The sequence below is a fragment of the Etheostoma cragini genome, chromosome 21 (assembly GCF_013103735.1).
Source record: "Etheostoma cragini isolate CJK2018 chromosome 21, CSU_Ecrag_1.0, whole genome shotgun sequence".
In the NCBI taxonomy this organism is placed as follows: domain Eukaryota; kingdom Metazoa; phylum Chordata; class Actinopteri; order Perciformes; family Percidae; genus Etheostoma; species Etheostoma cragini.
Window position 1 is genome coordinate 9,191,117 of NC_048427.1, and position 18,444 is coordinate 9,209,560.

Consider the following 18,444-nt stretch of genomic DNA (forward strand, 5'->3'; position numbering starts at 1 on the left):
CCTTCACTTAACCAGGATAGGCTGCCATGTATTGCATCAACGCTTGATCGAGTGGGCACCTTAGTAAATAGCGTGTGGCCTTATTCTAGGCAATTTGCAATTTCTTTATAGTTGATATGGCAGCACCTGACCAAACCTCTGAACAGTAGTCCAAAATGGATAGGACAGTCGTTTTAATGACGTTTCCCATTACATTTTTATGGAGAACATTTGAACATCTCCTTACAACTGAGAGACCTCTACCTCTCATGGGAACTTGGTTATCATTCAAGCAAGTTCGTGTGAGGCCACTCATTTTAAAGCCTCAGATCCTAGTCAGGAGTACTGAATGTTCCAGCTCCACTGGAGCCCAACAAGTGGGAGTCCTTGGGAAAAAGATTTTTTGGCAAGCATAAGGTCTGCGCTTGAGTTTTGCACATGGACACATTGCACTTCAGTGTGTGAAAGGATGAGTTAAAAGTATGTTTGGAATGTTGAAGAGGGCCAAAAGACTAGAGAGAATTTCCATGAGAAATTAAGACACTCTGAGTCAGAGTCTGCTATCTCTACTTCCCTTTTTCACTGAATAGTCATTAGTCAATGCACCGATGGTGTGAAAACAGAAAGCTTAAAAGCCAGAGAGTTATGTAGATAGGAGAGATGTAAAGATAGATTGATAGGTAGATAGATGGATGGATGGATTGATGGATACATAGATTGATGCATACATTGGCAGATGGATAGATGGCCTGTGAATAGTTAGTCTGTTTGCTTATTGTAATATTTCTGAAATTTGAAATATGCTAAACAGGACAGGATGTCTGCTTGCATGGCAGGATGTGTAAATGTTTACCGAACAAACTTTGACATTATTTATCTGCTCTGATGACTTCCTCACTGACACTACCTCCTGAGATTATTTTCATGTTGAAATACCTTTAGCCCTTTTTTCAAACGCGTCTCTTATCTTGTACATTTCCTGTCACATGTTGATATTTTTTAGAATCATTTTTGATTTCGTACATCTTATTTTGTCAATGATTCTAGGTATGTGGGAGGTGGAGGAATGGATTTGAATAGCACGACATATGGGTGTGAATATTAATGTACTGTAAAATTGTTCTGAATACCTTTAAAATCTAGAATTCTGCTGTCTAAGGTTTTTTTGACATTGCTGAACCACTGATGCATCCTCAAAATTCCAAGAAGCTACTTGACAGTTTGGCAGGATGATGCCCTACTTTACTTGAGAAGACAAAAACCCCAAGGTAAGGAAATCTTGATGATGCCTTCCAAGTAATTACTAATGCATCTCATTAATTGAGGAGACACAAAACCTGTAAGAGTTAGTGCACCTCAACTCTAGAACAACTTGCCTGAGTAAATCTGGATCTTCTTTTAAAATACTTCTAACATATTCTTACCAAAGACCTTTTTATGACATTTATAAATGTCTGGATTATTTGCATGTTTGTATTTATACGTGTATGCAGGTTAGTTTGTGTTATCCAGGAATTTGTGGCTATAGTTTCTTATCATAATTTAGTGTTTGGTCACAGTTACTCTATATCCTTGACGTTACACTTCCGAGATTGCTCCGGCGCTGTAGGAAATTCCGCCAGATGCATGTCTTTTCCGTTTCCTTCCGCTTTCTTTGTGTTGGAATTTTCAATTCGGTGGATTTATGAGGACTCTTTTTGACCGCTCCTCAGATCTCTGCAGTGTAAATTGAGACAGCTAGCTAGACAATCTGTCGCACAGCTACTTTGCAGCGGCTCTGTGACGAGCTTACCGCCACCAATGACGACTGTGATTGGTTTAAATAAATGCCATTAAACCAGAGCATGTTTTCCTTCCATCTCTGAAGGCTATGTGGAGGAGCCAGACCCTCCTTCAGCGTGCTTTTGAGGAAAGTCTGACAAAGCAATAATAGGCCACAACATAATTTTTTTTTTTTTAAATACTCATTCATCGGAATCATTTATAATGACAAATAAATAATTTTGATAAATGAAAATTTAAAACATAAAATATAAAAACAGATGGTCAACCATGTTTTGAATGTTGGTGTTGCATAGTTTGTCCACCAGAGGGCACTCTACAACGTCTCTGTTGGCAACACTGATCATTTTCTTTAATTTTCTTCCTCTTTTTGTTCAAAGGATTTAAAATTTCATATCTTGAGTTTGAATTTTTATACATTTTATTTATCAGAACATTAATATATTTTGCTGTTCCTCTGTTCTGTTGTGACAATGAGACAAATTATTATCATATTATTTTGGGGAGAACTCATAAATAACTAAATATCGGATTTTCTTTTTTTTTTATTAAATAACCTAATATTTGAATCGGTGTTGACTTTCAAAATCGTTTTATCGGTCTGGCTCTAGTTTCAGTTTGTAGCAAAAAATGTTTTTTGTTTGACCAACCTACAGTTTTGAACAAGGCCAGGTCAAGATAAATGACTGAGAGAATCAGAGTTGATAGACTGTCTATGATTGTTGTGGATGTTTAAAGTAATTACAGTCTGTTTTAATATGACATCTTTCCTCACCTTAAGTTGCTAGATATGGCTTTCACGGTTCTCAGAGTGTCCAAGTGCATCTCATAATAGGGAACAGTGGTGAGAACTGTGTTCCTTCTTGCAGTTGGTAATAGTTTTGTTATAATAGTTTTTCTATTTTAAGTGTTACCATTTTAAGAAACTGTAGGAGAAAGGAGAAAGAAGCTATTGGCTGAAAGGTAACAAACAGAGAGGTAAACATGACACTAACAAATGAACTTTGAAATAACTTTATATCAACTTTGTATGTTGCATCCAATTTCAGTTTGTATCTCATCAGATGATTCCATTTAAGACATGTAAAGTGACACTTCTCAGTACTTTCCCACTGGTGTTTCTATGAGCAGCAGTATGTTTATGAGGTCACAGCTAACCAGTGTGCTGAATCCCTGCCAGTAATTAGAAAAGGCTGTTGATTGTCTTTATGCATCTGAAAGTACACAGGGGATGATCTTAATTTTAGATTAAGGGCTTGTCAAAAGGGATTACATTTCAAATGACTTTCTTCTATCTAAAAAAGAAAAGGCATAAATATTAAATCTTATTCTTATGAAATAAACACTGAACACATTAACATCTTTAGCTGGGTGTCATGAATGCCCCACATCCATTTCGGGCTCCATTTTCCCTTCAAAAAACAGGATTTAATGAACAGAAACACACTGCAGCAGACGACACAAATAAAGTCTGGATATGTTGAAAAATTAAAAGAAATAAACACACCAGCGAGAATGTGCACCTTCCTCCCGGCGTAAAAAGCTTGGTGGCAAAAATCTCAAAGGCTGCAGTAGAACAATACCAGAAAGTAGTGATAATGAGCAGAGATTAACGAAGATAAGGTATTATATAGAATGTAGAAATGTAGGATACAGCGTATAAAGACAAGCAAACAGCTTTAAGATTGGAAACCATACGTCATGAATAATGTAAAGCAGGGATTTTTTTGATAGAGGGATGGTTGGAAACGGAGATGGGGACACAGAAAGCTTGGCACCTGGCTCCTCAAAGAGACAAAGATTAGAGAAAGGCCCTCTATGTTTTACCTTTGGCTGCAGTTCCATTCGCGTGTGAATGTTACGGTTGCCATGCCATTAAGCCTTCATCTCCAGCAGCCGCGGGGCATTGTCCTTAGACTTTCCTGCAATGTAAAAAAAACAGAAGACTATTGTGGGATTTAGAGGGAAATTGAATGTTGTCTTTTGTACCCAGCGCAGTTACTAGGTGTGGTGTTTGAAATGAGAGATAAAACAAGGAACGAGGAAATCACCCAGCAGGCAATGGTGTTCTCATCTATCACCATGAGAGATCCTTTACTTCCAATTTGCTGCTGGGAGGAGAAAATAAAAGCATGCAATCACCTCAAAGTAATATCTGTTTGTAGATTATAGAGTGTGGTCTAGACCTACTATATCTGTAACGTGTCTTGAGATAACCTCTGTTGTGATTCGACACTATAAATAAAATTGAAATGAATTCTTTAAGCATGAGCCAACATGGCTTACCATTAAAATAAACCAGGAATTGGAAGAAAACGACCAGCCTTTCAAACTGTGACTGTTTATGTGATGTTTGATAAAAACCAGCAAACTGCAGTAGACTAGGCTATGAACAGTCACATAAGATGTTACATAAACGAACGCATATTCCTTATTCTTAAAAAGGGCTGTCACCCCTTTCTTTTAAAAATTCTTATCAAGAAAGCACTTTTAATTGGATGCTTTAGTGAATTAGGCCCATCACACATTCTGAAGGCTTTTTCCGCTTTCCAGACTGATAACGTTATTAATTAAAAGCATGTGCCTGTTCTACTCTGTACATACACAGACTCTGGGAGTGCTACATCATGTCAAATTCACACACAGTTTGGTTTAAAGAGAGAATTCTACAATTAAAGTAGCTGTCTAAATGTGGTTATGGCGTCCTGAATAATATCTTTATATATTCCAGGGTTGATTACGCTGATTTCTGCCAATTACAGTAATCTGCACTGGATTTAGGGTGACTATTGTAATAGCTGTAGTGTCACCAAAACTCTATATCAAGGTGAGGTGTTAGGAGCTTACAGACAGAGATAAGAAACCAACAACTGACAATTAATTTTGTGAAACTAGTTATGAAATTAATAACAATTACCGATTTATTTCAGCATGGATTAACCTGCAGATTATTTTCTCAATAAGAATTGTTATAAGATAAAATAAAATAAGCAAGTTACTGACATATATGGCAACACAAAACACTAAATTCTTACATTTGAGAAGCTAATGATTTTGATTATAAACATAGTTGCAGTTCTTTCATCTTGTAAAGTGTCTTTGTTTATGGACCATAGTGTTGGACCGGCCAACAATATATTTCACTTACAATGACATAGCAAAGATAAATGCAACACATCCTCACACTTGAGAATCTGATACTAACAAATGCTTGGCATATTATTTTAAAAATAATTTCCTAATAAGCTCTATTTATAATATTCTTATACCTGTTTGTGAGGAGGAGAAGTATTTGAAGTGTCACACTGTGTTAGCTGATCACTTCCTAATGGATGCATTCTTTAAATACTTTCTGCAGCTTCTGAAGTCACCGTCTTTCCTCTGCACTTTACATTGCTATGGTTACAGGTAGTGATCCCGGCTACGTGGAACTGCCTCAGGAAATGTACTCTATTTACTTGCTATTATACAAAGTTCTAATGTCACTAAGCTCGGCTGTAACATGTACAACTCAAATCTAGTTTCACTCTCACAGTAATTATTGTTTTCAATCCTAGACACAAGTATGATTATAGTCCGTGACTCAGCTTGTGTAGTGAAACAATGATTGCTTTGCTGCTGTTTTGCGGATGCTTGATAATTCAACACAAAACAAGAATATTGGAATAAAGAAGATTAAGTGTTTGGCCTGTGACATGAACACTGTGCCCAAACCTGATTAAATAGCAGAGTGTTGACATTCAGTCCTGCAGCGTCCCAGGTTCAAATCTGACCTGAGGCCCTTTGCTGCGTGTCATCCCCCCATCTCTCTCCCCCCCTTTCCCGGCTGGCCACTGTCACTACAATGAAGGGAAAAACCCAAAAAATAATCTTAAGAAAAAAAAAATAATGTGCTACTTTCTGGCAGATTTGGTGACCAGTTTTGATAGCAGACTGTTGCTTTGGGAGTTATGACATCACAGTGAACTTGACAACCCATTTCAAAAGGCATTTGGATCAAAATCAGAGTAAATTTCACTGTTGTTATTTTATTATTCTGGCTCATTGTTGACATCACACCCTAGAATTTCTCTGCTCTAAAGATGTTAACGTTAACAACCTAATTATTTTGAGAAACTGTTTACCTGGCGCCCATATCTAGAGGTTTGTTCCTCGACACAGCGGCCGCGGCTCAACTCTGACCTGCGGCCCTTAGCTGCAAGTTGTTCCCCCTCTCTTTCCCCTTTCAAGTCCCAGCAATCCTATATGAATAAAGGCCTAAAATGCCCACAAAATAAAATTAATATAAAAGATAAGCATCACTTGATGCTCTGAAATAACATAAATTGTGTTTCGCTTTGTAAATAATATGGGCAAACATAGTGTTTTGGTAATTTGCGTCAAATACAGCCACATTAGTCTAAGATAGTTCTCCATCACCTCGCCTGGCATGACAATCTTTCTTTCTTCTTTAGCTGAATCCTGGCCTTGAAATAGCCCTTGACTCCATATTGACCATCCAGGAAGTAATTTTCAATTCAGGATCTGGACTGGCTTCCTGTGTTGATCGTTTCAGCAATGAGGATGCAATAGATGTTCATTATGAAGGGACAATTGGATCATGGGTCTGCTTTGCCTATGCACAGCATAGAACAGTGGAATTTGTCATTTTACACAATATCAGTGCCATATATATATATATATGTGTGTGTGTATATATGTGTGTGTGTATATATGGTGCAAGGGATGACAGAAGAGAACAACGTTTTGAATAAACCCAGGTAAAAAATAGCTACCTTGTGGACTGAAAACCTTTTTATAAACAGAGGAGATTAATGGTCATGTTTCTCTTTGATTTTATGACTGGTCCTTGATGTATGGATGAAAGTATGTGAAAAATATCTAGTTAAACATGTACAGTATGGCCTCTTTTGAATTAGGTAATATATTAAAAAGTTAATTCGGTTTTATACTGTGACATTTGCTATCAGTAAGTCTTACTCAGCAATTGTCCCTAAAAATACAGTTTTACAGTGCCTGCTGCAATGCTTCTGATTGAGTAAACAATTAAGGGTGAAATAATAAAAAATATATCCGAAATGAATGCCTACCATACGAATTGAGTGTAGGAAACATGCAAACCTCTTTTTCTTATCAGTACCATTGCAAATATTGCCAACTAGCGTTTTCTTTAGCACCATGCACATGTGAGCTGTGACATTCTGACTTTTTATAGTTCAAATACTGACAGAAAATGCATACAGTTGCAACTGCCATGGATTAGACTTGAAATGTAAAGCAATATTCAACAGTGTCATCTGGATGAGAATGTGCTGCCTGCCATATCATTTATCAATCCAGAAAAATTGATCTGTTTGCCTCAGAGTTGACTCCGGTTATGCATACACACATCCCAACTTCACAAACACAATATCTCACATAATCAAATCTCAACAGTATGTATGCAAACCAGAAAATAAAATTGAAGCCTTCTGTCCGTATCTGTGTTTTCACAGGCACCCTGTAAAATACCACTTCTAACCTACAAGATATTGCCCGTCCCTTCTCCTCAATATACTGTAGGGCTCTGACTTACTGACTCACTCCCTGTAAGCCCAACTGCACTGTTCGCTCTCAGGTTGCAGGACTGCAAAGAAATCTATATATCAGAAAGGAAACAGGTGTGGGTTGGGGGGCAGAGGCTGTTCCTATAGGGGCCTCCTACCTCTGGAACAAGCTTCTCGTCCTTGTCAATGATTCAGACTCGACAGTTTTCAAATCCACGCTCAAGAACTGAAATTCAGCACAGCTTCCAACCTGCACTTTCTTCTCCTGCAGACTGTGCTGTTATTGTTGGCTGACTGGATGTGATTAGTGGATATGCTATTGTGTGTGTGTGGGCACACACAGGCAGTGATATACTGTACACATTCACAATCACACAGACTTTCCTTCTGTCTCCCCTTCATGCAAATTAGTTCTGGATGTCTTCACTGCAGTTGTCCTATATCTTATTTTTTATCCTTTGATTTTGTATTAATACCAACATTTTCATTTCTGTTATCGTGCCATAGAAATGTACTTAACATGATTTGAGCAGCTGTTTCTCTTTGACGTCATTCTAAAAAGTAAGAAAAATACGAATTATTGCAGGTATTTGGTCATAGAAACACGCCTCAGCTGTGTTTACTGCTAATTAGCAAATGTTAGCAGCGAGCTAACTTGCTAAACTAAGGGGGTTAATATGAGCAACATTATTGCTGCTAAATCTCAGCATGGTAGCATTTTTTATTGTAAGCTTGTTAGCAAGTGTTAGTGGCGTTAGAATTTTAGGTATAATTAAGGTTAGAAAAATATAATTTTTATGGAAAATAAGCTATGATTAGGGTATACTAGGCAACTAAAACACTTGGTAAAGCTTGAGAAAAGATTGTAGTTATGTTTTTAAAACAAGTCCACATGAGTGGGAGGTCTTTTAAAGGGACACACCCTTTTTTCCATAAAGGGAACAGTATTTCCAGCATTGGAAATGAACATAAATTGCAACTCACAGAATGGTCCAACATACTAGTGGTCCAGAGGTACTAGAATTTTCCAGACGTTTGGCGTCATGCTGATTGGTTCTGATTAAACCATGCCTGGTAACTTCACCGTAGCTGCAACTATGTCCTTGGACTGCAAATTCAATTCCAACATTTCCATACAAAACATGACCGTAATATTTGCATATCTGTGATTTCTTTACTCTATGACTGACACTGCCTTATTCATGTTAAGACAAAAGAATAAGACACCAATTTGGCCTTAAGAAATCAAGTTGTATGAATAAAATTGGAATATTAACACAAGGTGTTTACATTCATAATACTATAAACTTATGCAACCTTAGCTATGCCAACGTATGGTTCCTAGAATAGTCACAAGATAGATTTCTATATATTTACACTCCAGCTGGTCTTTTTTCTTTTCAGTCACTGGCTGCTCTTCTTGGCTGCTTCAGAACAACGTCTGTGTTCTACTGTTATCCCAAACCACAAATCCCTGTAGATACTCGCTGCCGCCGGGCCACCATGATGAGCCTGCAGTCCATAAGGTCCACGATTTTTCTGGGAATCCAGTGCTCTCAATTAAATCTGAAAGTATGCTTGCTTCTGAATATGTAAGATGACAATGGTGCTTCTGAGACTTGTCTGAATGTGGGCTGCTTTGTGCGTGGGTGTCCTGAGAAGACCCACTTAATATGCTTTAAAGGAATTACTAATCTTAACGGAAATTTAAAAGATGGATATGCTTCACTTTTCTTGTGTTGGCTTAAAATCAATGAGAGGACAAATCATCATTTATCATTTAAGATATCTTGTTTCCTTGAAACCTAAACATAAGCTTATTTTTTGGCTGACACAAGGAAACGATTTATTAATAACAAAGATAAAAAAAACAGAAAGGGTAAGGAGCTCAGACAGAGTAGAGAAGAGCCAGTTGAGATGGTTCAGTCCTCTGATCAGAATGCCTTGTGGGCGCTCTTCTTTGGAGGTTTTCCAGGCACATACAACTGGTAAGAAACCCCGGGGTAGACGCAGAGCACGCTGGAGAGATTATATTTATCATCTTTCTTGCTCGGGATCCCCCAGGAGGTGCCGGAAAATGTTGAAAGGTACAGGGAGGTCTGGTCTACCTTGCTCGTTGTTGCTGCGGCAACCCACCTTATGTTGGACTGCAATATGTGAAAGATTTAGGCTGATAAGACCTTTTTCAAAATATTGAAACATTCTTTTGATCCTTTTGGTCATGCAGCTCATGGGTTCATAGGTTAAATATTTAGTGGTCTGTTAAAGACACTTTTAGGGTTTCAGCATTTAAAGCCTCGTGTTTGGTCGAGACTTTCTGTCGGTTAAATATAAATTGAGGTTTTGCTTTCTTTTTTTCCTGTATTGGTGAGTTGTACAGTACACCATGGTTGAATGACACCTCCACTTTGTTGTCCTCATGGTAAACCCTTTTTCGTATATTTCTGATTTTTGAGATAGACTAGCAAGCTGTCCAGAGGTGAGTTAATTAGGCAACTGAAAGTGCTTTACATATTGAATAGAATGCAATGAATAAGACATTCAGCACAAGACACACTAATTTAAGCTGTTGCAGCTGTTAAGCCTATGCAGGGCAGGGAGATCTCTGCATCCCACATGAATAGATAGATACATCCTAATGCCATTCAGTTTCTGTGCTCCACTAACAAACCACAATTCTCAGGCGCTCCATCAGTAGGAAGATGTCAAAAGTGGCACTCTCAACTGCGCTAATAGGCCACAGAGGCCAAAGGCAAGGAAAGTTGTGACCCAAGTCATCTTTATGTATCATCAGTTAGCCCAGGATAGAAGCAGTGGAGAGGTGCAGGTATCCGTCTGTCTGGACCTGGATGACTAATGAGTCAATTTACCACCGAAAATTAACTGGACGGAAATTTTGATGACTCAAATTTGATGCTTCGACAAAAACATTGACTTCAACATCATGACAATAAAGCAAATGAGAATTAATTTCTGTTTAGTTATTCAAATGCCACGGCACAGTAAATTGCTACAGCCTCGGTCAAAACAACAAATAATGATGCATCTACTGTAATAACAAATGTCCAAAAGAAAATATTCTTTCTGCATTCTACAGATCATAGATCTTTGACAGGCATCATGTGTGCCATTACTAGACTCTGTTATTGGCTTGTATTATACAATTTACAATCTCTTGTGTTTACAAAATTGGTCAAATACATTTAGCATCCTTGTTACGAAGCTTTAACTCTTGTAAGTCTGGTTGCTGACCATTTACATTCTTCAACTGAGTTTTTGCTAACCCCTGACCCCGAACAGCATTTATCCAATAAATAGCTTATCAGTAATTAGCTTAGCTAGACACAATCTGTCAAGTTTTGGAATTCTCCGCATCCTGAAGCAATGTGCATAGCGTAGCCTACTTTTGGTTGAGTCCAAACTTCCTTACTAACATACTATTTAGTAGACTTTTTTAGTATGTCTGGAACCTTACTATTAAACCAATAGTACGTGAATTGCAAAGATCATAACATACAAATGGACCAAGGCAGCAACCGAGGCAGCCCTGAAACGTCAATTACTCTTTAATTTACATTTCTACACATTTAAAATCTATGATTTTGTCAATTGCGACTGTTGGTCTTGTTGCTTACCTTACTGAGTAATTTAAGCATTATCTGCCAATGCTCCTAGAGCTGAGGTCTGCAGGGGTTACCATGGTTACAAGGAGGCTCTCAGGAAGTGGGAAAATTACAGCTTGGAGTGTCCAAAAAGATACACACTGCTGTTTACATGTATGTTCAACAATAGTACATATTGACTATGTAGTGCATAGTGTGCCATTTGGGATACAGCCTTTGTTGTTTTCAAAAGGTTAAAAAACATAACAAGGTAAGGAATTTAAGGAATGGGTTAAACTACATGTATATCTGCTGTAATGCAAGTTGTAAACGTTAGCATTGGTAGTTCCAGGGTCCAGCCAATATGTAAGGTATCATTTAAAGGGAGCCAGTGATTATTGTGAATTAAAACCATTACAGGGTGATTCCCGGCTTTCCGGCAGAAGTCGGGTCGCCCTGGTGAGTGAGCTAACCATGGAGTTAACTAATGCTCTGTTTAAACTGTTGCCAATAGCGCTGATAGCAATCTCCGTTTCACCAACCTCTCTCTCCCTTTGATCGGCTGATCATCAGGATAACATTGGTTTGAGCACAAATACTTTTTAAATCAATTGTATTGATTTAAAAATGGCCCGCCAGAGTCTGTGATTAAAACGGTCTGTTATACATACAGTCTGTTAAACATAGCAACTGTCTATTATACAGAAAAAAACAGACCTTAGAATGCTGTGATTGACAGAATCAAGTATTCAACACTGCTGTGTAATAAGCCACTATATCAGAGTGGGAAATTTTTAAAGCCACATTAGCATCTGTTAATTACACTCCTGTTTTAGACAGACACATTCACATACATCCACTATTGTGTAATTGTGCCAGTGGTCATTTCAAAACTAATCTTACTGTTTAACCCACTCACCCACAGTAAGAAGAGGCTCTAAAACATCTTTTAGCTTGACAGTAGAAAACGAAAAGAGCTTATCTGTGAGAAAAGCTGAAGATACCGTCTCACTGCCTTTTTTTCTGTCAAATCTGAACACACTTATATAATTTGAGGGTGAATGAGAGTTAGCCTTTAGACTCTAACCTTGATGAGTGCACTTTTGGATTAAAAAAAAAAGGGGAAATATCAAAAAGTGCCAGAGCTCAGTCATGGGCTATGCTCTTAACAGTGGGTGCAGTGTGTCTGTAAGATGAGCCATGGAAGTGTTTTGAGCAGTCCATTTGTTAGGGATGCATGGTTTTTTAAAACCACTTCCCTGATTTAATACTGTGAAAGATGTGTTTTAATGACTTAATAATAATAATGATAGCTTTTATTTATATAGCGCCTTTCATGAAACTAAAGAACACTTTACAGAAGTTCAGTGGCGTAGCTAAAGTTAGGTAGTAGGCTGTGGTAAACAGGTGGTGTTTCAGGAGTTCTTTTTTTTTTTTTTTTTTTTAATATCCAGGGATGTAGCATTTCGGATATATGCAGGGAAGGTGTTCTAATGGGATGGGGCTCCAACACTTAAAGCTCTGTCTCCAAAAGTACAGAGTCTGTGGTGGGGAATAGAGAGCAGACCAGCGTCTGAGGACCCCAGGATTCGGAGTGGGGTGTATGGATGGAGGCGGTCAGAGACATACTGTAGCTGTAACTGTGAGGCCTTAGGTGTGCAGAGTGCATCTTACTGCACAAGCTCAACAAATATTTCCCTTATGTTTGAGGTACCGTCAGGAAAATGGACTGTACTGGCAAACTATACGTATTGACAACATAGATAGAAAATTAACAAAGGTTACTAAAGGATTGAACAAAAAATGTGATAGCACTTGAACACTTGCAGCACAATAAAGGTAAAATGACATTTTCACATCAGTTTTGCAAGTCAATCAGCGGCAGAGACACAAGCAGAGAGGGGAGACTTCATGCTGAGTAGTAACTCAGATAATTAGGTCTGCAGAAGAGAATGTTTTTGTGTTTTGATACAAGGTTTGTCTCTCAGCAGTGTTGCCGTCCAATGATTCCTTGTCCATTGTGAGGAAACATCTTCCTCATTGAAGGCATATGTTAAATGTATGTTACATGATAAACTATTAAATATTTAAAAAAAAATAACCCACACTGAAATTAAGTATTTTTTTTACCTTTGTTTAGCCAGACAGGCTAACCTTCAACCTAAGCATAGGTTGTATTCCAAATGGCTTCTTTATTTAATTTATTTTCTTTTTTTTCACGGATAATTGAATCCCATTTTGCGGCACTCTGTTCAATAGTTCACTCTACTCAGTGTATGAATTGAATATTGTGTATTTTTTGTGTGAACAAAGATCTTTACAAATCTTCTTAAGATATGCTCAAGTAGCATTTTCTGCATTCATACTAAATCAGTTGGGTGTCGTTGAAATAAAAAGTTGCTTTTTATAAGAAAGCTTCCAGCTTAGTATTACTCAGGGTGCTATCTATCTTCATGCTGAGGTGGATATCAATTAGGTGAGCCAACCATGTAACTGATTTCCACTCTGTTACCTTTAGCAGATATTTGTGGTGTTCAGACAGCGCTAGGGTTGCCTGTCTTTTTCTGCTCCCTTGTGTCAACACCTCCTCACGAACATGAACATCATTACAATCATGGGAGTAAATATGATCTATGTTATCCATTTAGGCCGCATAAGCCACTGCTCATTGTGATTTCATTAAGTTACGCTGCACATGGCGCAAGATGGACACCAGGTCATTACCCAGTCACTATTACACCACCATTACAATAAAATCAGATATAGGAACAAATTACATTTTTGTCCAATCTAAATGACTGTCGGATCTGCAATAACTGCTGCCTGACCAGCCATTCCTCTCACGTAACAGGAAAAGGTTATATGCACCTCTTGCTCTTGGCAATTTGAATAATTCACTCAGATGTGTGGATGCGATTGGTGCTGCGACCTGTGTCTGTGCGGTCTACCTCACTGTATGCAGAGAGGAGATAAGAATGTGAATCACAGACAAGAGATACCTCAGGGAGACTTGAGGAGCGGAGCAGAGGGGGGCAACCCAGGGTCAACTACCTGCCCAAGAATGACAACTCATGCCAAGGAGATGTGGGAGACATACAAGATATGTGTGGTTTTTTTGATAGGTTGAGTTTTGAGAATATTGATACGTCGGGATTTGCGAGTTTTATGCCCCTTTTTGACTCTACACGTTGAAAAGAAAATGAAACCAGTCCTTACATGTGCCATAACAAATCTGAGTTCAGAATGAAGAGAGAGCAAATCACAGAAATATCAGAGAACAAGTCAGAAGTAGATATGCTTTGCATGTTTCCTTTTTCAGTTGATACATTAATGGGCTGAATTCTTTCTTTCCAAGGGTTCTTATTAAATTCAGTCAAGTAAATTCATGTCTTAGTCTGTGATATAAATATCAGCAGCTGCTTAATTTGGATCACATTACGTGAAATTAGCCAAATATCTCACTTCTTAGCTGCGTTTTGTGCACCAGCAGTCGCTTCAACTTTTCTAACTTATAGTACTGATTATATTTTATCTCAAGACCACCACACGTTCCTCTCTTTGTAATAAAAACCATATTGATGTTAGAAGGGATTTTATGTTGGGGCGGATGGGAGGGGGCATCACAGCTCAGGCTATTTTATAGCTAAAGCAGGGTCATGATTTTTGCTGGATGCTGGTAAGATTTGTTTTATCCACCAGTATAAACGGCGAGTATCTTTATATTCCCTGTAACGTTGTAATCCAGAAAATTAGGTTGAATGAAGTGGACAAGGAACTGCAGCAACACAATGGCAACGTCTGTGTATTTTTTCACTGATAACCATGATAGAGGAAAACGTTTTCTGTAAAAAAAAAATATAGTTTTGATGTCAAGACACCTCATGCTCTGCCTGCATACTGTGTTGAGATGAAATTCCTACAGAAAGATAAGTGGAAGTCTGTTCACTTGGATGTCATCCATAAAGGCAGTGGCCCATACAGATAGGAAAATAAGTTCTGACTAGAAGAGGGAGTGTTGAATGTACCCTTTTTTTTATCCTCTCTCTCCACCCTTTTTTAATATTCCGTCAACTAAAGCTGTCAAGGGTTACTCATGGAAATAAAAGAGGCAGAAAGGGAGGTAATTTTACCTGCAGCCTCCACGTCCAATAATTTGTTTTGTGGTCCTTCTGGGTTCTCCTGTACTCTAAAGGCAGCACATCTCAATGCTTCAAGGTTAACGCTGAAGTGCTGTTTTCATCCACACATTCCTGGAAAAGCAGCGTGCCTCTGTCACTAAAAGCTCCTGTCTCTGTCTGCTGCGCTGTGGGTGTGTGAGTGCATGTGCGTTCAAATGCGTGTGCACACGTATGCCTTTTCTTCCTGCCTACACACATGCACCGTCTATCAAAAGGCCTCTCTGTTCCCTGAAGTGGAAAAAGGAATGTTATTTCACCACAAACTGTTGTGAATACAAACACAGGCAGTTTCAGTTTAGCCCTGGCATCAGGCTCTTAGGCTAAATTTCAGTCATGCTATCATAGAAGTTTACCTTAAAGGACCTCTCCACAGTATGTGTGTCTGATATGATGATATATCTTCACTCTCTCTTGAATCATCTGCAGTATGTCATCATGATGAAATGACTCAACAGTTTTCTGTGTCATAGATCATGCACTGATACGCCATCCTTTTCTGCATGATGATACCACCAGAGATGAAACTGACAAGATTACAGGGAGGAGGAAAGCCTCTTACACTGACGGACAGTAAACATCAAGGCAATCCTGAGATGTGTGGAGCTGCTATCACACCTCAACAATATCAGGTCTACCTGACACGACGACTTTGAAATCAAATCCATGTGAGAAGTTGCTACTGGAAGTTGTTTGATCCTTACTGAAAAGAAGAAAAAAAAACAGCAGTGGGAGTTACCTTGATGCTATCAACGACAGGGAGTCTGGAAATTCTAGCAACATAACGATGACTAATATAGCACTATTTTTTTCTTTTTGGTGCATCTCTTGTTTACCCTGAACACAGCATGATGGTTTCTGGTCTTTGGACAGAAAGTACTAAAATGTTGAGCTTGCTGCCTGTCATCTGACCTATCAGAGAAATATAGGAGATAGGTAGGCACTGTGTCAGTGACGTTGTATGTGACAGTTTGACAGCTGAAAACGCTATAACCAGTGCCAGTTTTCCTTCCATCTGTGCTGTTATCCTCCCGCTTCTTTGGATAATGTTTTTCTTACCACAGGCATCATGTAATATGCATTGATTATGTTTCTGCTTGAACAAGACAAAAGGAAGGCGTATTGGTTGATAAGCATATTGTTTCAGGGGAATTTGTCTTTGGCACAATCATACTTTAACAAACAATTCTAGAAACTCAATTCAATTAACTATTTTTGTAATATAAGAGAAAGTGTCGATAAGCCGCCATATTGGGTTGGTTTGAAACCCAGAAGCAGACAGTCCAGAGTGAAAGTGTTTCTCCAGATCATGGAAGAGAAATTGACTGCTGCGTGAGGATACAGGCACGCGGTCCTCACGTCCAAAACAGCCCCTTGTGGACACGTACCATTAGGCCACGTGATGACACTATATCCATAATAACTGAGCACTCTCCATTTGCTAGAGAAGACCATGAAATACTGTTAAAAGCTTGAACGCATTTTCCTATATCAATGTTCTTTTTAATTCCCCAAAATAACATGATTGATTCCACACAACGCTCGTTTGCAAGTACATATCTCTACTTTCAATAATTTTGGGGTGTCTTTTTCAATTTAATAACATTTGGAGAAAAAATGTAAGTGGTGTTGAAGTAGTATTGAGTAAAAGTTGACATATCCAGTCTTTGATTATCCATCAACATACTTTCCTTTAAATTAAGTTTAAATAAATCCTAATTTCTGCTTTTCAAACATTAGGTATAATTTCCTATAAATGAGGTTTATTGACTATAAATTCCAAAATAACTGTAAAGCTAAAGTAAATAAGTTAGTGTTACGTAGTGTGGAAAACGTGTCAACCATTGGAAAAAAGCATCAAAAGTGTTGAAAAAAGGGACAAAAATGTAAGAAAAACTTAAAAACGTTGATTAGAAGCTTCAACAAAAGGGTTGATTTTCAATTTTGACGAGAAGACAACACAAGGGTTAAGTGGATTTTTTGTCAATATTGTGCCTTTTTATTTATTGAGGTCAACACAAAACAAATAAGCTTCATACCTAACACACCAAATCATGTCCATGGTTTTTATTCAATTTGAATCTGCTTGATATTTTACTGGTTTTTCAGCAAGCAGTGTTGAGCATACAACAATTTCCGATAAACTATAACTACAGGGAAAGAATGATTCCGATTTCACCCGTTTCTCTCTGAATATGTGCATTTATGTAAAACTAATGATTGTCAAGACATGAAAGAGAATAAACAGCATGCATAATCACATTTTAGAATCAATGCAACAAAATCTACTTAGGCTTTGTGCTGTTAAAGTGATACAGTCACTGTAGATATGATATTGAGATGTGCCTAATCGACTAATGGTGAGCATCAAATCACTTGGGATAATTAATTTCTCGTTTCAGTAACTTATTTTATATTAGATATGGGTTCAAATAGAAGCAATGTCATTTTAGTCACCTGAAGTGGCAAGTAACATGTTTTGACAGTTTGTTTTAATTTTTCTGTATTTTTTTAAGACTATCTATTTTCTATATCAGAGTATCTATGTGTTCTATATTGGAGTATCTTTGGGTTTTGGATTGTTGGTCAGACAAAAGAAGGTATTTAATTCACTAGACTAACAGACATTATTATATGGTATTGATTTTCCTTTTTTGATGTTCCTACAATTTAAACTTAATCAGGATATATATGCCTACTGAATCAATATTGCTTTAAGATGTTGAACCATATTAGTCACAACTAACACAGTATATTGATTTCAGAACATCTAACTAATTTTGTGACACCTTTTCCCATGCACATTCTTCTTATTAGTGTTGTTAAAGGTAGTTGCAAGAAAGTCTAAACTGTGGCATAGGTTGCTACTTCCTACTACAGGAACCAAAGTTTAGAAAGAAAAGCCTATTCTAGTTGAGCAAAGAAACTCCTATACGTATATGGGCTAATGGAATTGAAGCACAACTTATTGTCTCCGACATTATTCCATTAAAAGATTTCATTATCTTCATACTCAATACCACTTTATCTATCATTTTGTGAAATTCTTGTATTTATACAGACTTATGTTGAGTTTCCACGTACTTAACTTTTGTTAAAGCAGTTGTACCTTTAGAGGACTTTGCTCCCACATCGAAACGTGTATCTCTCCTGGTTATTATTACATGTGCATCGCTGCTGCCACCCCCAGTGACGCACTTGAGACACACTGTGAACAGGTTTTGTGTGAAATGTCACTTAACGTCAGCATAATAACAAACTCCGTGGCAACATTACATAGCTTGAGCTTCACGGGGTGGAGATAAATATAAATACTATGGAAGTATAACAAAGACACATTCTTTTTTCCCTCTGTCACTG

General features: G+C 37.8%; 1 long non-coding RNA gene across 1 annotated transcript; it reads right to left on the reverse strand.

Moving 5' to 3' along the window:
• Nucleotides 1-595: 595 nt before the first annotated feature.
• On the reverse strand, nucleotides 596-10,809 carry LOC117936673. The gene is made up of 3 exons (XR_004654999.1): nucleotides 10,758-10,809; nucleotides 8,494-8,498; nucleotides 596-606 (listed from the first exon to the last, which is right to left on the reverse strand). It is a non-coding gene; the product is annotated as an uncharacterized LOC117936673 (long non-coding RNA).
• Between the last annotated feature and the right edge of the window lie 7,635 nt (nucleotides 10,810-18,444).